Genomic DNA, 24,693 nt, shown 5'->3' on the forward strand with positions numbered 1-24,693 from the left:
ATGAAACCAAGTTTCTAAAAACGTGAGAATCCATCTGCACATTAGGAACTCAACCACCGTTACTTGTGGAATTAAACGAGGCACTGTCATCCTTGTTTTTTCTCCCCTTTCTCTGCCCCCTGACATCAGCAACAATTAACCAGGATTTAGAAACCTAACAAAGAAACCCAACACAGGGGCGTGTAAAGCAGGAGAATCATTTAAATTTTGCAGTAACAATAAAAACATTAAAAATAAACAATATAAAAATATGCGGGTGGTCTGGAACAGGATGTGGATCCTCTACCTGTGTGGCAGATGACTCGGACCGTATGGGGGAGCGGAGTCTAAGGTGCCGCTGGTCTTCACCAAAGCCCGCTGCAAGGCAGGATGGGCTTGCTGCGGCAGGCTACACCCAGGTCGCTACCCCCGACACGGCTCGACCATACAGGTAACTGGGTAAGGCGAGGTACAGAAGGAAGAGGCTGTAGCGTAGTCAACGTAGCAGAAGGTCAAGGCAGGCGGCAAAGGTTCGTAGTCAAGAAATGTAGTGGAAAGGTCTGGGTACACGGGTATGGCAAACAGGCAATAGGGTACGCTTTCTCTCGGGCAATAGGCACTGAAGATCCGGCAGGGGGCTGTGGGAGGTGCAGGGATTTATAATGTAGTGTTCAGGTGCACTACTAACTATGGGCGCACTAACCCTTTAAATTTCAGAGCTCTGCCGCACGCGCGCCCTAGGAGACGTGGAAGAGCGTGGCGGAGCTGAGTTATTGAAGCAGCAGAGCAGGGTAAGTGACGGGCTGGGACTCGCATGCTTGCGCATCCCGCAATGCGAATCCCAGCCCCACCGACAGCAGGGGAGAGAGGGCCAGTGCGCTCGCGGCCAGAGGATGCGGCACGAGCGCACGCTGTTACACCTAATCTTTGATGGGGAGGAAAATCAACAAAGGAGGAAGCTTTTGACTTCATATACCATCCTAATATATTGTTGTCATATTCCAACCCCATATTCCGTCCTCCTACATTGACCTCCCATCCCGACCTGATATCCTATCCTCCTATCCCAACTTCATATGCTGTCCCCATATCCCGACCTCATGTTCTGTCCTTATTTCCCATCCTCATATCCTGTCCTTATGTCCTGACCTCCTATCCTGACCTCATATCCCATCCTCAGGTGGGATTGATTTGTGATGAAGATATTATAAGTTGAAAATAGAAGGGGACGTGGCTTTGTGGGATTGGGAGTGATTTGCAAGCCAGAACGATGCACAAAAAGAGTAGATAATAAAAGGGGGGGTGCTTAAGCAGTGGGCATGTCTTTGTGACATGGGGTGTGGCTTGCAAGCTGGACTGCCACATTCACCGGCAAATATCTTTTATATAAGGGTGTAGGTAAGGGTTAATTTAACTATCATATATTTTTATTTGACATATAAGTAATATGTGTACCAGGTATTATTGAAATATCTCCTGCTGTACGGAAGTTATGCCGGAACATACATTTCCCATTGATTTGCATGGGACTTTAAACAAAAACCCTGACCCTCACAAATGGGGGTAGTTATGGGTTAAATTAACTATCCTATATTTTAGTGGACATATAAGTAACATGTGACCAATAATTATCGAAATATCTCCAGCCATTTGAAAGTTATGTCGTAACATATATTTCCCATAGACTTGGGGTCTTAAACAAAAATCCTGATCCTGGCAAATGGGGGTGAGTAAGGGTTAAATTACCTATCCTATGTTTGTTGTTGACATATAAGCAACATGTGTGCCAAGTTTCATGTTAATATCTTTTAGCCATTTGTACGTGATTCTGGAACACACACACACACACATACACACATTGGGGGACATGTATCAAAGATTTTACCCCTGTTTTATGTTAAAAATTTTGTGCAAGCTGTTTTTTTGCGTACATTCTGGTGGAGCATTTCCTCCAGATGTGTAGGTTTCCGTGTACCTTGGAGTTACATATTTAATACGCATGAATTTATTAACTGCGTACATTTCATTTACCTGCAGAAATCTTGCACAATGGCCATATTTTTTACGCAGATATAAGCCAATCTTGGACTGCACGTAGCAAGATTCTCTAAATCATCAATTCCATTTTTCAAAGAGTAGATTGAGGAGATTACTATATTTGCCCGCAATTTATGAAACTCATTGCACTTGATTGATAAATTTAACGCTTCTGCACATAATTTAGAATTAGGCAAAAGGGGTAAACTGCTTCTACCATACACAAATTATGATACATGTCCCCCATTGAGTTTTGTATGTATATCACTGGACTAATATGGCTACTCAAATTTACTAATATATAAAAGAACATAAATCGGAACTGATGAGACCCTACATGGGGGTTACATCACTAAAGAAAAGCACAGTGTTAAACCACTGGGTACTGTGGAATAAAATTAGGTCGACAGGAAGAAGGGCAAGAAGTGACTGGAGAACTGCAAAGAGGGACATGAGCAAAAAAAAAGAGGAGGCCCTGTCAAGAAAAGAAAGGAAGCCAGGAGGTTAAGAATGGTCAGGTAATCGTAATTCCTAATTAAGCAGGTATTGGTGATGGGACAGGAGGGAGGGTAGCAAAAAAATAAATAAAAATTAAAAAAAACTATGATAAAGAGGGAGAGACAAGGGATAGAGATCTATAAATATCTAAGAAGAGAAATTCAGTCTATGGAGACCATAAAAGTGCTTTTCTCTTCCCGGGGTGTGTAAGCTATGAGTAGTTGAATTTCTAACAGTGGGGGAGAATTCTTATTACATCCACCAAAATTAGTATGTTTAAAATTGTGATCTTCTGACCCCTATAACTTTATTTTTCCACATATGGGGCTATATGAGGGCTTATTTTTTTTGCTCCATGGTCTGTAGTTTTTATCGATACCATTTTTGTTTTGATGGGACTTTTTGATTTGCTTTTTATTAATATTTTTATGGTATATGAAGTGACCAAAATGCTAACCTTATATTTTAATAGTTCGGTACCACATATGATTATTTTTATTTTTTATAAAAATGGGAAAAGGGGAGTGATTTAAACTTTTAATAGGGAAGGGGTTAATTCACTTTTATAAAAAAAAAAGTTACCCTTTTTTTCTGATTGCATGTATTAATCAATGCTATGCCATAGCATAGCATTGATCAGTGTAACGAGCGCTCTGCTGCTCTAGGCTGCTGCGCAGACTAGGAGCAGCAGATGGCCGAACGGATGACTAAGAAGCAGGTGAGGACCCTCTCGTCGTCCAGTAAGCTGATCGGGACATTGCGATTATGTCACTGTCAGGCCCAGGCCTGAGTATTAAATCATACATGTGTTTTTATAATTGCATCTGCGTATAAACTAAGACCTGGGGGGGGGGGGTGAGGGGTGAGGGGTCATTCAGACGGTGTATCCTGTGTCTTTTGTGTATTGCAGTTTATTGGGGGGGGGGGGGGGTCTGGCTGTGTGTTTACATCGTCTTTGAAGTCCTGCACCTGGTCCCATCATATAATCAACCAGATAAGCGGGTTAGGAAGAGAGATGCCCCCCTTGTGGGATCAGAGGGGAGGTGGGAATGGAGTCCCTCCAAAAAGGAGATATGTAATATTTAACAATGCTAGAGTCAGTTGTTAAGATCTGTGCCCCAAGCTGACAAGACCATCCTAAGGACAGCTGGAGACTCACTCTCATGGACTGCTATAATATTACACTGTAAGAATTTCATTTTTGCTTTTCTGAACTTGCATTGCTAAACATATATATATATATATATATATATATATATACCTGTATGTCATTTGTAAATTTTTATGCATAGCACTGTGATACCTTTTATCAGATTAAATGTTTAATTAATCAGCTCTAGCCTTTGATCTCTAAATATATGAGCTCACCTTTCTGAAGGCAGCTCGGGTGAAACACGTTTATCTAAAGGGTTAATTTGGTGACTTGCTGGGACTAGTAGTGGATACCCAGAGGTCTGGCGGCTTTAACCCTTGCACCATCACACTCTCTCTAGCGTCTCGGCTGGACCGATAGGGTGTGATCGTGACAGTTGTGATAGTCCCGATCAGCTCCGCTGAGCTGCTGGGAAAATTTCACTCTCTTTCAACAGTGCCCGGCATTAGCTGTGGGACACGGGTGCCCGTAGCAACCGGGACCCACAGGGTTCAATCCATTCTCCGCTGGTGAGAATGGTTTAAACCCCGTTATTGGGACCAGGGTGTACAGGTACGCCCTTGGTCCTTAACCCCTTAAGGACCCAGCCATTTTACACCTTAGGACCCGGCCATTTTTTGCACATCTGACCACTGTCACTTTAAACATTAATAACTCTGGAATGCTTTTAGTTATCATTCTGATTCCGAGATTTTTTTTTCGGGACATATTCTACTTTAACTTAGGGGTAAAAAATTTTTGTAACTTGCATCCTTTCTTGGTGAAAAAACCCAAAATTTGATGAAAATTTAGAAAATTTCGCATTTTTCTAACTTTGATGCTCTCTGCTTGTAATGAAAATGGATATTCCAAATATTATTTAATTTTATTCACATATACAATATGTCTACTTTATATTTGCATCATTAAACTGACGAGTTTTTACTTTTGGAAGACATCAGAGGGCTTCAAAGTTCAGCAGCAATTTTCCAATTTTTCACACAATTTCCAAAATCACAATTTTTCAGGGACCAGTTCAGGTTTGAAGTGGATTTGAAGGGTCTTCATCTTAGAAATACCCCACAAATGACCCCATTATAAAAACTGCACCCCCCAAAGTATTCAAAATGACATTCAGTCAGCATTTTAACCCTTTAGGTGTTTCACAGGAATAGCAGCAAAGTGAAGGAGAAAATTCACAATCTTCATTTTTTACACTCGCATATTCTTGTAGACCCAATTTTTGAATTTTTACAAGGGGTAAAAGGAGAAAATGTATACTTATATTTGTAGCCCAATTTCTCTCGAGTAAGCACATACCTCATATGTCCATGTAAAGTGTTCGGCGGGCTCAGAAGGGAAGGAGTGACAAGGGGATTTTGGAGCGTACGTTTTTCTGAAATGGTTTTTGGGGGGCATGTTGCATTTAGGAAGCCCTGAAGTTGACATGAAGTGCACTATGGGCGAACTACAATGCTCAGAAGAGAAGGAGTCATATTTTGGCTTTTTGAGAGCAAATTTTGCTCGGGAGCATGTCGCATTTAGGAAGCCCCTATGGTGCCAGGACAGCAAAAAATACCCACATGCCATACCATTTTGGGAACTAGACCCCTTGAGGAACGTAACAAAGAATAAAGTGAGCCTTAATACCCCACAGGGGTTTCACGACTTTTGCATACATAAAAAAAAAACTAGACCCCTTGAGGAACGTAACAAGGGGTACAGTGAGCATTTACCCCCCACTGGTGTCTGTCAGATCTTTGGAACAGTGGGCTGTACAAAATTTTTAATTTGCGCAGCCCACTGTTCCAAAGATCTGTCAGACACCAGTGGGGTGTAAATTCTCACTGCACCCCTCATTACATTCTGTGAGGGGTGTAGTTTCCGAAATGGGGTCACATGTGTTTGTTTTTTTTTTTTTGCGTTTGTCAAAACCGCTGTAACAATCAGCCACCCCTGTGCAAATCACCTCAAATGTACATGGTGCACTCTCCCTTCTGAGCCTTGTTGTGCGCCCCCAGAGCACTTTGCGCCCACATATGGAGTATCTCCGTAGTTGGGAGAAGTTGCATTACAAATTTTGGGGGGCTTTTTTCCCCTTTTACCTCTTGTCAAAATGAAAAGTATAGGGCAACACCAGCATGTTAGTGTAAAAAATTTATTTTTTTACACTAACATGCTGGTGTAGACCCCAACTTCACCTTTTCATAAGGGGTGAAAGGAGAAAAAGCCCCCCAAAATTTGTAAGGCAATTTCTCCCGAGTACGGCGATACCCCATATGTGACCCTAAACTGTTGCCTTGAAATACGACAGGGCTCCAAAGTGAGAGCGCCATGCGCATTTGAGGCCTGAATTAGGGATTTGCGGACATTGGGAATCACTGGCGTAGAATACCCCTAACAGGGTGCCTCCAGCTGTTGCAAAACTCCCAGCATGCTTGGTCAGTCAACGGCTGTCCGGCAATACTGGGAGTTGTTGTTTTGCAACAGCTGGAGGCTCCATTTTGAAAACAGTGGCGTACCAGACGTTTTTCATTTTTATTGGGGAGGGAGGGGGGCTGTGTAGGGGTATGTGTATATGTAGTGTTTTTTACTTTTTATTTTATTTTGTGTTAGTGTAGTGTAGTGTTTTTAGGGTACAGTCACACGGGCAGCGGGGGTTACAGCGATTTTCCCGCTGCGAGTTTGAGCTGCCGCGCAAAATTTGCTGCATCGCAAACTTGCAGCCTGATACTCACTGTAAGCCCCCTGCCCATGTGAATGTACCCTGTACACTCACAAAGGGGGACCTCCAGCTGTTGCAAAACTACAACTGCCAGCATGCACAGTCTATCAGTGCATGCTGGTAGTTATAGTTTTGCAACAGCTGGAGGCACACTGGTTGGGAAACACTGAGTTATGAAACAGACAATGTTTCCCAACCAGTGTGCCTCCAGTTGTTGCAAAACCACAACTCCCAAACATTCTCAGACATGCTGGAAGTAGTAGTTCGGCAACATCTTTAGAGCCAGATGTTGCCGAACTACAACTCCCAGCATGCTTGGAGTTGTAGTTTGCAACATCTGGAGGACTACAGTTTGCAGACCACTAATACAGTGGTTCTCAATCTGTGCCCTTCCAGATGTTGCAAAACTACAACTCCCAGTATGCCAAAACTGTCCAGGCATGCTGGGAGTTGTAGTTCTGCAACATCTGAAGGGCCAGATGTTACAGAACTACAACTCCCAGCATGCCTGGACAGTAAGGGCATGCTGAGGATGTGTAGTTTTGCAACATGTGGAAGGGCACAGTGGTCTCCAAACTGTGGACCTCCAGATGTTGCAAAACTGCAACTCCCAGCATGCCCAGATGCCATGGGCTGTCTGGGCATGCTGGGAGTTGTAGTATATAGGGTCCCAATACAGCAATGCATGTCGCTTTACGGCGACGTGCATTGCTGTAAAGGGCCCGACCGCGGCTGAAGATCTACTCACCTGTCGCCGCCGCTGCCATCTTCCTCGCCGGGATCGGGGTCTTCAGGCACGAGGTAAGTACCGGGGCCGGTCCCCAGCACTCCCCCGTCCCCCGCTGCGTCCTCCGGTCTTCCTCCCGTCCTCTCCGGACATCCAGGGGCCAGGCAGGACGGGAGGAAGTAACCGCCCCCCCCCTGCGATTGGTCGGTTAACTAACCGAAGAATCGCAGGGGATCGGAAGAGGTGGCAGGCTTGCCACCTCGCTCCTAGTCTTCAGCATGGTCCTGGCTGTCTGTGACAGCCGGGATCATGCGAAATTACCGGGCGGTCGGGTCCCAGAGACCCGATCAGCCCGGTATCGCCGCAGATCGCAAGGGCGATCACATGGCCCCCCTCGGCGTTTGCCCTGGATCCCTGCTGAAGGATTTCAGCAGGGATCCGCTTCCGATCTCCGCCGGGTGAGCGGCGGAGACCAGGAAAAGACATGACGTATGCATACGTCATGGGTCCTTAAGACCCAGGGTGTGATGACGTATGCATACGTCATGGGTCCTGAAGAGGTTAAGTACCAGGGTCCGAGAGCATACCTGTACGCCCTTGGTCCTGGACTGGATATACGTGTGTATGTGTGTATATATATATATATATATATATATATATATATATATGTATATATATACACTTTAAAGAAGGTATCCAGTTTAAAAAAAAAACGAAATAGTTATCACCTATCCAAAGGATAGCAGCTAAGTGTCAGATCACAGGAGGTTCAACCGCTTGGACCCCCTGCAAAGTGCACGAATGAAGTGTGTTGACCATGGCACAAAGCAGTGGCCAATACGCCCCCTCCATGCATCTCTATGGGAGAGCTGGAGAAACAGCATTCTTGTATTTCAGTCTTTCCCATAGAGATACATGGAGGCTGCGTGTCAGGCACAGCTTTGTGTGGTAGTCAACACACTCAGTTATGCAGAGAGTCGGGGCACCGGGCGGGAGATGGTAGGGATCCCAGCGGATAGAGGATACATTTTTTTTTTTTATACTGGACTACTCCTTTTTAAATCTGCAGCGGCAATCACAAAATAAAAATTGTATTTTCCCCACCTGTTTGTGTCTTGCAACACTAACACTTGAATCTTCATTTGTGCAAATGGAACACAAAAACTCTTGTTTGCACACCTTTTCCTATCAGTATACCATCCAAAAATGCCACTGTACACCAATGCAACAGTGGTTCTGTGGGCTCTAAACACACTATTACCGAGTTTGACTGTCCCTCAGATATTTTCTTCTTTGCCATACCTGACAAGAATAATGCAGCTCATGAGCCCTCAGATGCTGTAATACTGTAGTGTAGTGGTCTATGGCTGGGCTCTGAAAATACACGTCTCACCTTTTAGGCTATGTTCCCACGGCAGAATTTCTGAACATAATTTTGTATGAAAATTCTATAGTAAAGTTTGCAAAAATGAATTACCCATTCACTTCAATGGAATTCCTGCAGCACAAATTCTGCTGTGACAGTGGAATCCCATTGAAGTGTTTTGGATATCAATTTATGCAGAATTTTCATGCAGCATTCCATGCAGAAATTCTGGCTAGAGATGAGCGAACTTACAGTAAATTCGATTCGTCACAAACTTCTCGGCTCGGCAGTTGCTGACTTTTCCTGCATAAATTAGTTCAGCTTTCAGGTGCTCCGGTGGGCTGGAAAAGGTGGATACAGTCCTAGGAAACTCTTTCCTAGGACTGTATCCTTCTTTTCCAGCCCATCGGAGCACCGGAAAGCTGAACTAATTTATGCAGGAAAAGTCATCAACTGCCGAGCCGAGAAGTTCGTGACGAATCAAATTTACTGTAAGTTCGCTCATCTCTAATTCTGGCGTGTAAACATAGCCACATTCGTATTTTTACTGCAGATCGGTTGCAGATTTTCTACTGCAGATTTTGCTGCCCATTGACTTCAATGGGCAGCAAGATCTGCTGAAGCAAATCTGCAGCAGATCTGCAGCAAAAATATGCACTTGTGAACGCACCCTTAGGGTATGCTTACACGAGCATTTTACACTGCAGATCCGCCGCTGAAGGATCCCTGCATGGTGGCTTTACATGTTCCTGCTCGGAGCTGCAATACGCAGCTATGAGCAGACACCCGCGATCTAACAACTTATCCCCTATGCTTTGGTCAATATATTCTGCAAATTTGTGTGAAACTCCAAAATTTTGTGAAAAATTTAGAAAGTTTTCATTTTTTTTTCTGAATTCCAGATTCCATACTGAAGATAGTCATTCCACATAAATTAGTTACAGGGGTACTATGGTGGACAACAATTTATTTTAAATCAACTGGCGCCAGAAAGTTAAACGGATTTGTAAATTACTTCTATTTAAAAATGTTAATCCTTCCAGTAATTATCAGCTGCCGTTTACTACAGAGAAATTTCTTTTATTTTTGAATTTCTTTTCTGTCTGTCCAAAGTGCTCTCTGCTGACACCTCTGTCCATGTCAGGAACTGTCCAGAGCAGGATAGGTTTACTATGGGGATTTGCTCCTGCTCTGGACAGTTCCTGACATGGACAGAGGTGTCAGAAATGGTACCACTGATGTTTATAGTGGTACCATTTAGGGGTACATGTGACATTTTGATCACCTTTTATTTTAGATTTACAGAGGCGGATTGTTTTATAACTTGAGTTGTTATAATTATGTGCATATAATTTGTGGGATGGGGCTTAAAGCATAATAATGGAAAGGGGGGTAGTTTATTCATTTTTATTTATTTCATGTTTTATTTTTCTTCTACCTTATTTTGACATTCTACTTTATCTCTACTTTACATTCTACTTTGTTTTTACTGTCCTGTACTACAAGGTATTATGACTGTCAGTGTTACACTAACACCGTTCCACTAACACTGTTACTTGCTACAGTGACAGACATAGCAGATCAGACTCTGCTTTGGGCAGAGCCAGATCGGTTTCCGTAGCCAAGTAACCTGAGAGGTCTCTGAGGTAGAAACATAGAATGTGTCGGCAGATAAGAACCATTTGGCCCATCTTGTCTGCCCAATAATCTGAATCCTATCAATAGTCCCTGGTCCTATCTTATATGATGGATAGCCTTATGCCTATCTCTATCTTATATGAATGATAGCCTTATGCTTATCTTATGCATGTTTAAAGGGGTACTCCGCCCCTAGACATCTTATCCCTTATCCAAAGGATAGGGGATAAGATGTCAGCTCGCCATGGTCCCGCTGCTGGGGCCCCCGGGATTGGCCCTGCGGCACCCCGCTAACATTACTGCACAGAGAGAGTTCGCTCTGTGCGTAATGACGGGCGATACAGGGGACGGAGCAGCATGACGTCATGGCTCCCCCCCTCGTGACATCACGGCCCGTCCCCTTAATGTAAGTATGGCAGGGGGTGTGACGACTGCCACGCCCCCTCCCATAGACTTATATTGAGGGGGAAGGGCTGTGACATCATGAGGGGCGGAGCCGTGATGTAACGATGCTCCGGCCCCTGTATTGCCCGTCATTACGCGCAGAGCGAACTCGCTCTGTGCAGTAATGATAGCGCGGTGCCGCAGCGGCGATCCCGGGGGTCCCCAGCAGCGGGACTGCGGCAATCTGACATCTTATCCCCTATTCTTTGGATAGGGGGATAAGATGTCTAGGGTCGGAGTACCCCTTTAAGCTCCTTCACTGTATTTGCATTGATCACTTTTGCAGGAAGGCTATTCCATGCATCCACTACTCTCTCAGTAAAGATAGGTCTCTGGTAGCTATGGCTTCTATCGGGACTCTTAGATCGCATCACTAAGTCCCAATGGAGAACAGAGTGGGGGATAAAAGACAAAAAGGTTCTAAAAAATGTTTTTTAACCCTTTCCCGCAAATGGATGTAAATGAAAGTCATTTTTCCGGTGACTTGATGCAAATTGAAATACAATTACCGTATATACTCGAGTATAAGCCGAGTTTTTCAGCACGATTTTTCGTGCTGAAAACACCCCCCTCGGCTTATACTCGAGTGAACTCCCCCACCCGCAGTGGTCTTCAACCTGCGGACTTCCAGAGGTTTCAAAACTACAACTCCCAGCAAGCCAGGGCAGCCATCGGCTGTCCGGGCTTGCTGGGAGTTATAGTTTTGAAACCTCCGGAGGTCCGCAGGTTGAAGACCACTGCGGCCTTCAACATCATCCAGCCCCCTCTCACCCCCTTTAGTTCTGAGTACTCACCTCCGCTCGGCGCTGGTCCGGTCCTGCAGGGCTGTCCGGTAAGGAGGTGGTCCGGTGAGGAGGTGGTCCGGGCTGCTATCTTCACCGGGGAGGCCTCTTCTAAGCGCTTCGGGCCCGGCCTCAGAATAGTCACGTTGCCTTGACAACGACGCAGATACGTCGTTGTCAAGGCAACGGCTCTATTCCGGGCCGGAAGCGCGGAGAAGAGGCGCCCCCGGTGAAGATAGCAGCCCGGACCACCTCCTCACCGGACCACCTCCTTACCGGACAGCCCTGCAGGACCGGACCAGCGCCGAGCGGAGGTGAGTACTCAGAACTAAAGGGGGTGAGAGGGGGCTGGATGATGTTGAAGGCCGCAGTGGTCTTCAACCTGCGGACCTCCGGAGGTTTCAAAACTACAACTCCCAGCAAGCCCGGACAGCCGATGGCTGCCCGGGCTTGCTGGGAGTTGGAGTTTTGAAACCTCTGGAGGTCCGCATGTTGAAGGCCGCAGTGGTCTTCAACCTGCGGACCTCCGGAGGTTTCAAAACTACAACTCCCAGCAAGCCCGGACAGCCGATGGCTGCCCGGGCTTGCTGGGAGTTGTAGTTTTGAAACCTCTGGAGGTCCGCAGGTTGAAGACCACTGAGGGCGAATGATGAGAAGAGGATGATGAAGGGGGGGGGGGGGTGTGGGGATGATGAAGGGGGGTGGGGATGATGAAGGGGGGGGTGTGGGATGATTACAGGGGGATGATGAAGGGGGGATGTGTGGGATGATAAGGGGATGTGTGGGATGATGACAAGGGGATGATGAAGGGGGGATGTGTGGGATGATGACAAGGGGATGATGAAGGGGGGATGTGTGGGATAAGGGGATGTGTGGGATGATGACAAGGGGATGATGAAGGGGGGATGTGTGGGATAAGGGGATGTGTGGGATGATGACAAGGGGATGATGAAGGGGGGATGTGTGGGATGATGACAAGGGGATGATGAAGGGGGGATGTGTGGGATGATAAGGGGATGTGTGGGATGATGACAAGGGGATGATGAAGGGGGGATGTGTGGGATTATAAGGGGATGTGTGGGATGATGACAAGGGGATGATGAAGGGGGGATGTGTGGGATGATGACAAGGGGATGATGAGGATGTTAATGACGGGTCTGGATGATGACAGGGGGGGATGAGGTATTTCCCACCCTAGGCTTATACTCGAGTCAATAACTTTTCCTGGGATTTTGGGTTGAAATTAGGGGTCTCGGCTTATACTCGGGTCGGCTTATACTCGAGTATATACGGTACGTTCATTTATGATTACAGCGCCGCTGCTGTGCGGTGATGATTGGCGGTGGGAGCCGGTAATCGCATATTGCCGGTCGCCCAACGCAACTACTGTCTGGAGCAGAGCAGAGCTGCGCTCCGATCCTGACAATAAACCCCTTCATTGCTGTGGTCAGTGCGACCGCAGTATTGATCGGGATGACAGAGGGATTATTTAGTATTTAATTAAGGGTGTCCAGAGATAACCATTCCTATTAACAAAGCAAAAAATCCATGTTCATCTTTATGGTGGGTGGAGATGAAGTAGCTGCTCAATGGGTATCCTCCTTTAAACTGTTTGGCCACTATTGGTGACTTTACTTTCTTTTTTAATTCTCATGATTTAACAGTTTAACCACTTGTTTGAATATAGCTGCAGGTTGAAAAGAAAGCATACATTCCTGTACAGATTAGTTGTATGCTTTCTTTTAGACCTGGATTTATAATCAAACAAGTGATTTGATTTCTATATCTGGCAACTATTGGACCTTGAAATCATAGTTTTATTCACAGATTTGCTGATCTTACATTCCCAGTTTTTTTTCCTCCATTTCCCATGCAAGTTGATTTGTACACACTAGGCATGTAGAGATAATGCAACAGTACTTTTCTCCTATTGCACCACTTGCACTGAAAAGTAATCTCACAAGTGGACACCTTCAAGCATGTACAGTCAACTAAACATTTTGTGTTACTAAGCTAAACTGAGGGGAAGGGTGGAGGATTACTGTTCAAACATACAGTAACACCCGACTCTGCCTTCTTACCGGTTTTGTGTACTTCCGCAAACTTGTCACAGTCCAGCCTTTGTGCCTCTTCTTTCCTTTTAGGTGGGGCAGTATGATTGCATTGTTATTATTGTAATTCGGTATATGAAAGTATTAAGTGAAAAATTGGTGACATAGAAAGGGTAAATATAGATAGTAATTATATGCTTGAATTTTCTGTACTTCCTGATTAGTGATGCCACTATCTATCTATCACATCAAAATTGGATCAGCCTGTAGTGTGGTTTTCCACTTTGATTTTGAGTGTGACTCCATATCCAGACCTCTATGGGTTGATAAATTTGATTTCAATTGATAATTTTTGTGTGATTTTGTTGTCAGCGCATTCAACTATTTAGATCTAGGATGTGTTATCTTGGTGTTCCATTTATTTTTTTGAGCAGTGTATAAGAACAGGAGTATGGATCGCAAAGTATTGTAATGTTATTAACTAAATGTAATGGTATTAGTTATTTAACCCCCTTAAGGACCAGACCAATTTTATTTTAGCATTTTTGTTTTTTCCTCCTCGCCTTCTAAAAATCGTAACTCTCTTATATTTACATCCACAGACCCATATGAGGGCTTATTTGCGTCACCAATTGTACTTTGTAATAACATCACTTATTTTACCATAAAATGTACAGCGCAACCAAACAAATATTATTTGTGGGAAAATTGAAAAGAAAACCACAATTTAGCAAATTTTGGAAGGTTTTGTTTTCACGCTGTACACTTTCCGGTAAAAATTACTTGTTTTACTTATTCTGTGAGTCAATATGATTAAAATAATACCCATGTTATATGCTTTTCTATAATTGTACCGCTTAAAAAAAAATATCAAACCATTTTAACACAATTAGTATGTTTGAAATTGCCCTATTTTGACCACCTATAACTTTCTCATTTTTCCGTATATGGGGCGGTATGAGAGCTAATTTTTTGTGCCGTGATCTGTAGTTTTTATCAGTACCACTTTTTCTTAGGTTTAACTTTTTAGAAATTTTTTTATACATTTTTTTTGGAATAAAATGTGACAAAAAAGCAGCAATTTTGGACTTTTAAATTTTTTTTATGTGTATGTCGTTCACCGTACGGGATGATTAACTATATATTTTAATAGCTCAGACTTTTACGCACGCGGCAATACCAAATATGTGTATTTATTTTTTTACGCTTTTTTGGGGTTAAAAAGTGAAAAACGGACGTTTAACTTTTTTTATTGGGGGAGAGGATTTTTCACATTTTATTACTTTTTTTTTTTTTACATTTGTTTACTTTTTTTTTTTTTACACTTTTTATGTCCCCATAGGGGACTATTCATTGCAATCAGTTGAATGTATAGGACATAGCACTGCTCAGTATTATCGGTCATCTTCTGCTCTGGTCTGCTCGATCTCAGACCAGAGCAGAAGACCCCGGGAGACGGGCGGAGCCAGGTGAGGGGACCTCCGGCCGCCATGCTGGATGATCGGATCGTGCGGCAGCGCTGCGGGCGATCCGATCGTCCATTCAAAGTACCGCACTGCCACAGATGCCGTGATCTGCATTGATCACAGCATCTGAGGAGTTAATGGCGGACATCCGCGCGATCGCGGATGTCTGCCATTACCGGTGGGTCCCTTGCAGCTGATAGCAGCTGGGACCTGCCGGGCATGACGCACGCACCGTAAGTGTACGTCATGGTGCGCGAAGTACCACGTCCCCATGACGTCCATTGTCGTTAAGGGGTTAAAGGGTATTTTCATGCATTTCTCACCCCAATGGTGCATTCAGAATGTTTTCAGACCTTTTTCATTATTTATTTGTTTAATTTTGTTATATTGTGGCCTTGTGCTATAATAAAAACATCAAGTTTTCCCTGCAGATGTTTTATTGGGGCTAAGTGCTCTTGCTGGACCACTCAAGGACATTCAGAAAGTTACACCTAAACCACTGGTGTGTTGTCTTGACTGTGTGCTTATGGTCATTGTGAGTCTGAAGGCAAGAGCACTCTGGATCAGGTTTTCATTAATATCTCTATACTTTGCTTCATTCAGCTTTCCCTTAACCCCTTAAAGGGGTACTCCACTGGCCAGTGTTCCGTCTGCGTTCGGAATGCAGTGTGTGCACTGTGGGTCGGCCGCGCCTCTTGTCACATCAGGCCACGCCCCTTCGATGCAAGTCTGATTCTGAGAGTTTTTTCGTGACATTCTACTTTAAGTGGTAAATTATTGTCGATACTTGCATAATTTATTTGAAGAATTCCCAAATTTCATCAAAATTTGAAACTCTCTGCTTTGCAAGGAAATTGGACATGCCAAATAAATTATGTATTGATTCACATATACAATATGTCTTCTTTATCTTGGCATCATAAATTATACATGTTTTTACTTTTTGAAGACATTAGAGGGCTTCAAAGTATAGGGGCAATTTTCCAAATTTTCAGGAAAAATTCAAAATCTTAATTTTTCACATGCGCAGGATACTCACACGTGGCTGTTGCTCTCGGCCTAGCTCAGGGAGCAGGGGGAGTGGCCGCAATGTGTGCGAGTACACTGCGCATGCGTTTCTAAAGGCACCCTGTCGATCCGCTTGTCTGAATGTACCCTAAATGAAAACTCCATTATAGAAACTGCACTCCTCAAAGTATTCAAAATTACATTCAGAAAGTTTAACCCTTTAGGTGTTTCACAGGAATAGCAGCAAAGTGGAGGAGAAAACTCAAAATCAAATTTTTTTTACACTAACATGTTCTTGTAGCCCCATTTTTTTTCCTTCGTTTTAACGAGTTATTCTACCACTGTACAAATCACGAGCACAGTGCTCTCTGCTGACATCTCTGTCCATTTTAGGAACTGTCCAGAGCAGCATATGTTTGCTATGGGGATTTTCTCCTACTCTGGACAGTTCTTAAAATGGACAGAGATGTCAGCAGAGAGAACTGTTCTCATGATGTCAACAGAGAGCTCTGTGTTCCAAAACGAACATAATTTCCTCTGTAGTATTCAGCAGCTAACAATTACTGGAAGGAATAAGATTTTTTTTTTTTTTTATAGAAGTAATTTACAAATCTGTTTAACTTTCTGGCACCAGTTGATTTAAAAAAAATTAAAAAAAATTCCACCAGAGTACCCCTTTAAAGTACTCTGCGGGCACACAACATGGCTCAGTAGGAATGGAGCAAAATTTGGCTTTTGGAGAGAGAATTTTACTGAAATGGTTTTTGGTGGGGCATGTCACATTTTGGAAGCCCCCATGGTGCCAGAACAGCAAGAAAAAAAAAACCACATGGCACACTATTTGTAAAATTACACCCCTCAGGGATTGTAACAAGGGGTGCAGTGAGCATTTACGCCTCACTATTGTTTGACAGATTTTTGGAACCATGGGCTGTGCATATAAAAAATTTAATTTTTCATTTTCTCATTTTAAATTCCAAAACTCTCTCAAAGACCTGTGGGGTGTAAATGCTCACTGCACCCCTCATTACGTTGTTTGTTTGAGGGGTGTAGTTTCCAAAATGTGAACACACACACACACACACACACACACACACACACACACACACACACACACACATATATATATATATATATATATATATATATATATATATATATATATATATATAATTTTTATTTTTGTTTTTTTTTGTGTTTGTCGCTACAACTATCAGCCATTCCATTGCAAATCTCCAATTTAGGTCTCAAATGTACATGGTGCGCTCTCACTCCTGAGCCCAGTTGTGCACCTCCATAGCACATATGCAGTGTTTCTGTACTTGGGAGAAATTGTGTTAAAAATTTTGGGGGGCTTTTTCTTCTTTTACCCCTTATGAAAAGGGAAAGTTAGGGGCTACACCAGCATGTGTGGTGTAGCCCCTAACTTTCCCTTTTCATAAGGGGTAAATGGAGAAAAAAACACCCAAAATTTGTAACACAATTTCTCCTAAGTACAAAAACACCCCATATGTGGCCCTTAAAGCGGTACTCCGGTGGAAAAAAAATGTGTTCAACTGGTGCCAGAAAGTTAAACCTTAACCTAAATCTTAATCCTTCCTGTACTTATCAGCTGCTGCAGAGGAAGTTGAGTAGTTATTTTTTGTCTGACCACAGTTCTTTCTTCTGACACCTCTGTCAGTAACTGTCCAGAGCAGGAGAGAAAATATTTGTGGGGCAAATTTGAAGAAAAAGTAATTTTGTAATTTTTTGTGGCTTCCGTTTCTACGCAGTGTAGTTTTTGGTAAAAATGGCACCTTTATATTTATTCTGTAGGTCCATGCAGTCGCAAGGATACCCAATTTATATAGGTTTGATTTTATTTTACTACTAAAAAAAAATTATATCTACATGCATCAAAATTAATACGTTGAAAAATGTCCTCTTCTGACCCCTATAACTTTTTTATTTTTCCGTATAAGGGGTGGTATGAGGACTCATATTTTGCGCCGTGATCTGAAGTTTTTATCGATACCATTTTTGTTTTGATCTGACTTTTTGATCACTTTTTATTAGGGATGTCCCAATACCATTTTTTTAAGACCGAGTACCAATAATTTAATTCTAGTACTCGCCGATACAAAGTACGAGCACTTTTATTTTATAGGGAATCTGACACCAGGGTGACGCAGTTTCTGGCGCTGCTTACTGTGCTGATATGTGGGTTCCTTGTTGTGTACAATGGAGACGGCTGCTGTAGTATGAGCCAAGATTTCTCTCTTCTCCATTGAACAGGGAATTTGCATTGGCGGCGAGACCTATGACCACATGGTGAGCAGCGGTAGAAACCAGGTCACCTGCACTATCTACCTATAAATTCAAGTTAGTGCTGGTAACTCTGCTGTAAGATTTCCTTTAATAGTAGGTAGTATCCCCTTGCAGACATTAGTAGCAGCCCCCCCTCCTGTAGACTGCAGCCCTTCCCCTTGTAGACATTAGTAGCAGCCCCCCTGTGAACCACAGCCCCCTTTTAGACAGTGGCCCCCATTTAAACAGCAGCAGCAGGGCCCCCTTTAGACAGCAGCAGGGCCCACCTTTAGACAGCAGCAGCAAGGGCCCCCATTTAGACAGCAGTCCCCCTCCCTCCACCCCCGGTAGACAGTAGGGCTCCCCGTTTGGACAGCAGCAGCAGGGGCCCCCCGTTTGGACAGCAGCAGCAGGGGCCCCCGTTTGGACAGCAGCAGCAAGGCCCCCTTTAGACAGCAGCAGCAGGGCCCCCCCTTAAGACAGCAGCAGCAAGGGCCCCCGTTTAGACAGCAGCCCCCCTCCCTCCACCCCCTGTAGACAGCAGGGCCCCCCCTTTTGGGCAGCAGCAGGGGCCCCCATTTGGACAGCATCCCCCCCCCTCCTGTAGACAGCAGGGCCCCCCTTTAGACAGCAGCAGCAACAGGGGCCCCGTTTAGACAGAAGCCCCCCCTCCCCCACTCCTGTAGACAGCAGGGCCCCCCGTTTAGACAGAAGCCCCCCCCCCTCCCCCACTCCTGTAGACAGCAGGGCCCCCCTTTAGACAGCAACAGCAGGCCCCCCCCTGTAGACATTAGTAGCAGCCCCATCCTTGCAGACAGCTCACCTGTGGCTGTCCCCTGTCGGGTGCTGCCGCTCCACTGTCCCGTCCTTACGATGGCATCCTATGTCACTGTTCTCCCGTCCTCCCGATGGCGTCCTATGGAGGAGCATGTTACATATACGTCACTCTGCTTCCTCCGTAGCGTTACGCTGGGTGCAGGGGAGGAAGTGGAGTGACGTGTGGGTCACATGCTCCTCCATGGAACACTATGATGCGGACGGGAGGATGGGAGAATAGGGCAGCGGAGCAGCTCCAGGTATCGGACATGGTATCGGGGACATTAAACGAGTCCCTGATACAATGCAAATGGCTAGTATCGGCCCCGGTACCGATATCAGTATCAGGACATTAATACTTTTTATAAAAAATTTTTATGGTGTGAAAAGTAACCAAAAATACGCTATTTTGGACTTTGGAATTTTTTTACGTATACACCATTGAACATGCGGTTTAATTAACAATATATTTTTATAGTTCGGACACTTATGCACGCGGCGATACCACATATTTACATTTTTTTTATTTACTCAATAGTTTTTTTTTTTAAGACGGGAAAATGGGGTGATTCATACTTTTATTAGGGAAGGGGTTAAATCACATATATTAACACTTTATTTTCACTTTTTTATTTTTTATGCAATGTTATAGCCCCCATAGGGGACTATAACACTGCACATACTGATTTCCTACACTGTTTACTGCCCTGCAATAGTGTTAGGGATGGTATGAGGGTGAAGCTTGCAAATGTGATTGACTGTGCTGTTACATACTGCTAAGTGTCGACATAGGAAAATATACACCAAACAGGTTGTTGGTATGAACTAACTCTTAGCAGGAAACTCAGCTGTTCCCCCAAAAGAGTTCTGTTTAATCCAGGAAGTACATTTAGTTTTTACATTTGACAAAGAAGGAGGTTTAGTTATGACGTCAGAATCAGCATGTTACATTTTGATTGGTTGGTTGTTTGATTATTGTGTCCGTATATATTAGCATATCTAGTGTCCATAAATTTCTTGACAGAAGTTTCTCTACTGTAGAATTCCAGAGTTCTCTGTTCGTCAGATGGAGTCCTGCATGGATTCATCCCAAGGCCTCCATCTAGTCACGAGCAGATAGCAAGCTGATGTATATTGGTTAAGGGGTAGGTAACAGATATTTTTTTCCAGCAGCAATGGCATATTAGTATATTGATCAGTCATTAGAAACAGAATGGTCATCCCTATTAATAGCATGGCATGGATCAGTGTTATCGCAGCTTGACCATTCCTGTCTGCATCTCAGGCATGGAGTAGTCATTCGGCGATAAAACAGCCAGGAGGCAGGATTTCACCGCGGTGGTCCCGAACAGCACCACTGAGCTTAACCGGCAATGTTTACTTTCATTTTAGACACAGCAATCAAGTTTGATCGCTGTGTCTAAACTGTTAATGCTGGACATCAGCCCTATCTGCCATGTCTGGCATTAGCCGTGGGTCCTGGTTGCCTATAGCAACGGGACCCACCGTGTATGATGCGTGCTCACCTGCTGAGCGCGCCTCATACCTCGAGAGCTTCAGATGGACGTTAAGGAACGTCCATTTGCAGCAAGGGGTTAAGGTAAAAAAATGGGTCCGTCCTTAAGGGGGTTAAAAGAAAATTTTTCCAGTGGAGTACCCCTTTAACCTGTTGGGGATGAAGGTCTAACAGGTAAGCCCTTGTGTCCAGGTACTTAAAGGGCTACTCCTGCTCTAAGACATCTTATCCCCTATCCAAAGGATAGGGGATAAGATGTTTGACCACGGGGGTCCTGCCACTGGGAACCCCGCAATCTTGCATTGTGAGCGGCATGCAGCTAAAAGAGGTGGGTGCACCATGCAAGATTGGAGGGGTCCCCAGTGGCGGGACCCCCGCAGCCAGACATTTTAACTTAATATTTGGTTACACAACCTTTGGAAAAAATAACTGAAATCAGTCGCTTCCTATAACCATCAATAAGCTTCCTACACCTCTCAGCCGGAATGTTGGACCACTCCTTCGCAAACTGCTCCAGGTCTCTTATTGGAAGGGCGCCTTTTTCCCAACAGCAATTTTAAGATCTCTCCATAGGTGTTCACTGGGATTTAGATCTGGACTCATTGCTGGCCACTTCAGAACTCTCCAGTTCTTTGTTGCCATCTATTTCTGGGTGCTTTTTGACGTATGTTTGGGTAGTGCTGGGCGGTATGACCAAAAATGGATATCACTGTATTTTTCCAAATTATGGCGGTTTCACGGTATTTAACAGTATTTTTCTATTTAACATACGAATTTAGAGTACATACACTAGAGTGAGAGTGCAATGCTCCGTACATACTCCCCATGTATAACGGTGTGTATGTGTGTAGTACATTCCTATACATGGGGGGGGGGGGGGCGTTATGTGCAGAGCATTGCACTCTAGTGTATGTACAGATGTGAATAGCAGTGACTGCAGACTCAGAGGCCCTAAGTCACTGACCGATGCAATGCTCTGCACATACCTGCCCTACGGGGATGTATGAGGGCTAATTTTTTGCGCTGTGGTCTGTACTTTTTATTGGTACCATTTTTGTTTTAATGGGACTTTTAGATCGCTTTTTTATTTTTATATGGCATATGAAATGACCAAAAAAACGCAATTTTGGACTTGATCGACCGTGCAATGTAATTAACATTATTAAATTATTGGCGGGAGGAGACCGTTAGGAGAAACAGCAGCCCCACCCTGGTGAGTGATTGGTGAATGTACTCGGAAGGTGGGGCTGCCACCGAGTCTACTGCTGTTGCCAAGTCTGAGGCTGCAGCAGCATCCTGACCGGTATTGCAGCATATGAAAAATTTTGGATCGTGAAACAAAAATAAAATGGTATTCGGCATGAACCGGTATACCGCCGAGCACTATGTTAGGGGTCATTGTCTTGCTGGAAGACCCAAGATCTCTGACACAAACCCAACTTTCTAACACTGGTCTGAACAGTGCGACACAAAATCCAAAGCATATTTCATGATGCCTTGCACACATTCAAGGCACCCAATGCCAGAGGCAGCAAAACAACCACAAAACATCATTGAACCTCCACCATTTTTCACTGTAGGTACTGTATTCTTTTCTTTGTAGGCCTCATTCTGTTTTCGGTAAACAGTAGAATGATGTGATTTACCAAAAAGCTCTATCTTGGTGTCATCTGTCCATAAGACGTTTTCCCAGAAGGAATTTGGCTTACTCAAGTTCATTTTGTGTCAGCAGTGGGGTCCTTCTGGGTCTCCTGCCATAGTGTTTCATTTCATTTAAATGTTGACTGATAGTTCGCACTGACACTGATGCTCCCTGGGCCTGCTGAACAACTTGAATATCTTGATCTTTGGAACTTGTTTGGGGCTGCTTATCCACCATCCGGACTATCCTGCGTTGACACCTTTCATCAATTTTTCTCTTCTGTCCACGCCCAGGGAGATTAGCTACAGTGCCATAGGTTGTCCACAGTGCGCTCAATTATCAGGAAGTTTGCAAAGGCAAATCTAGATCTCTGGAGGACTTGTGAACCAAAATTGTGGAAAAATATCCACAATCTCAAGGTTACAAGTCCTCAGACAGTACTCTTCTCCTCTTTCCGTCATCCATGCTTAGGGTGGCACACACAGACACACAATGCAAAGACTAAGTGAACTTCTCTCATTTTTATTTGCTTTCAGGTGTGATTTTTATATTGCCCACACCTGTTCCTTGTCCCAGGTGAGTTTAACCCCTTAAGGACTGAGCCCTTTATACGCCTTAACCCCTTCAGGACCCGGGGTTTTTACGTTTTTGCAATTTCGTTTTTTCCTCCTTACATTTAAAAAATCAGAACTCTTTAAATGTTGCACCTAAAAATCCATATGATGTCATTACAAAGTAGACGCAAAAAATAAGCCATCAGTCATTTCACCCAAAAATCTATGGCGAAACAGAATAAAAAATCACTGTGAGACAAAATTAAAGAAAAAAACGCCATTTTATAACTTTTGGGGGCTTCCGTTTCTACACAGTAAATTTTTCCGTAAAAATTATACCTTCTCTTTATTCTGTAGGTCCATACTAGAGATGAGCGAACTTACAGTAAATTCGATTCGTCACGAACTTCTCGGCTTGGCAGCTGCTGACTTTTCCTGCATAAATTAGTTCAGCTTTCAGGTGCTCCCGTGGGCTGGAAAAGGTGGATACAGTCCTAGGAGACTCTTTCCTAGGACTGTATCCACCTTTTCCAGCCCACCGGAGCACCTGAAAGCTGAACTAATTTATGCAGGAAAAGTGATTAACTGCCGAGCCGAGAAGTTCGTGACGAATCGAATTTACTGTAAGTTCGCTCATCTCTAGTCCATACGATTAAATTGATACCCTACATATGTAGGTTTGATTTTGTTGTACTTCTAAAAAAAAAAATAACTACATGCAGGAAAATGTATACCTTTAAAATTGTCATCTTCTGACCCCTATAACTTTGTTTCCGCATATGGGGTGGTATGAGGGCAAATTTTTTGCGCCGTGATCTGATTTTAGTGGTACCATTTTTGTATTGATCAAACTTTTTGATCGCTTTTTATTCATTTTTTCATGATCTAAAAAGTGACCAAAAATCTAGCTATTTTAGAATTTGGAATTTTTTTGCGCGTACGCCATTGATGGTGCAGTTTAATTAACTATATATTTTTATAATTCAGACATTTCCGCACGCGGCGATACCACATATGTTTATTTTTATTTACACAGTTTATTTTTTTAATGGGAAAAGGGGGGTGTTTCAAACTTTTATTAGGGAAGGGGATAACTGATCTTTATTAAAGGAGAACTCCAGAATATAAAAATTGTCCCCCATACTGCCAGCAGTAAAAAAAAAGTCAAGATGTACATACCTTCCTCCGCTTTCCCGGGACCTCCAGTAACTGTCTCCGGTCTCTGCCGCAATCCTCTTCCTGGTTTCTGGTGGACGGTGAGTCATACTGCGCTCAGCCAATCACCGACCGCAGTGAAGTCCCGGCTCAGCCGGCGATAGGCTGAGCGGCAGTGTGATGTTTTCAGCCCAGCAGCAGGTGCCGTTGTAGTGAAGAATTTTGTGTCTTGAAGCTTTCTTACTCTGCCGCTCAGCCTATTGCTGGCCGAGTCGGGACTTCACTGCGGATGGTGATTGGCTGAGCGCAGTATGACTCGCAGACCACCAGGAAGAGGATCGCGGCAGAGACCGGAGCCGGTTATCGGAGGCCCCGGGGGAGTGGAGGAAGGTATGTACATCTTTATTTTTTTTACTGTCGGCAGTATGGGGGACAATTTTTATATTCTTGAGTTCTCCTTTAACTCTTTTTTGCAATGTTATAGCTCCCATAGGGGACTATAACACTGCACACACTGATCTTTTACATTGATCAATGGTTTCTCATAGGAAACCATTGATTGATGATTCTGCCGCTTGACTGCTCATGCCTGGATCTCAGGCACTGACCAGTCATTCAGTGATCGGACACCAGGAGGCAGGTAAGGGGTCCCTCCTGCTGTCCTACAGCTGTTTGGGACACATTTCACTGCGCGCACGCTGAACTACCCAGTGGTAATTTAGTTTCAATTTAGATGCGGCAATCAACTTTGAACGCTGCATCTAAAGGGTTAATAGCCGTGGCCCCGAGTTATAGAACGGCAGCGGACTAAGGACATACAGGTACGTCCTGGGTCCTTAACAGGTTAAGGACTGAGCCCTTTCTTGCAATT

At 44.0% G+C, this 24,693-nt stretch overlaps 1 protein-coding gene across 9 annotated transcripts in view; it reads left to right on the forward strand.

Annotated features, from left to right (window-relative positions):
• MARK2 (microtubule affinity regulating kinase 2) overlaps nt 1-24,693 on the forward strand; it is a 729,699-nt gene that overhangs the window by 113,572 nt on the left and 591,434 nt on the right. Inside the window, exon 1 of one of the 9 annotated variants that reach the window (XM_056527193.1) lies at nt 725-770. The exons of the other annotated variants lie outside the window; for them this stretch is intronic. The gene's annotated coding sequence lies outside the window, so the exon portion shown is untranslated. Of the gene's footprint in view, nt 1-724; nt 771-24,693 lie in introns of those variants that run through there. 9 annotated transcript variants of the gene reach the window in all.

The sequence above is a fragment of the Hyla sarda genome, chromosome 6, assembly GCF_029499605.1.
Source record: "Hyla sarda isolate aHylSar1 chromosome 6, aHylSar1.hap1, whole genome shotgun sequence".
In the NCBI taxonomy this organism is placed as follows: domain Eukaryota; kingdom Metazoa; phylum Chordata; class Amphibia; order Anura; family Hylidae; genus Hyla; species Hyla sarda.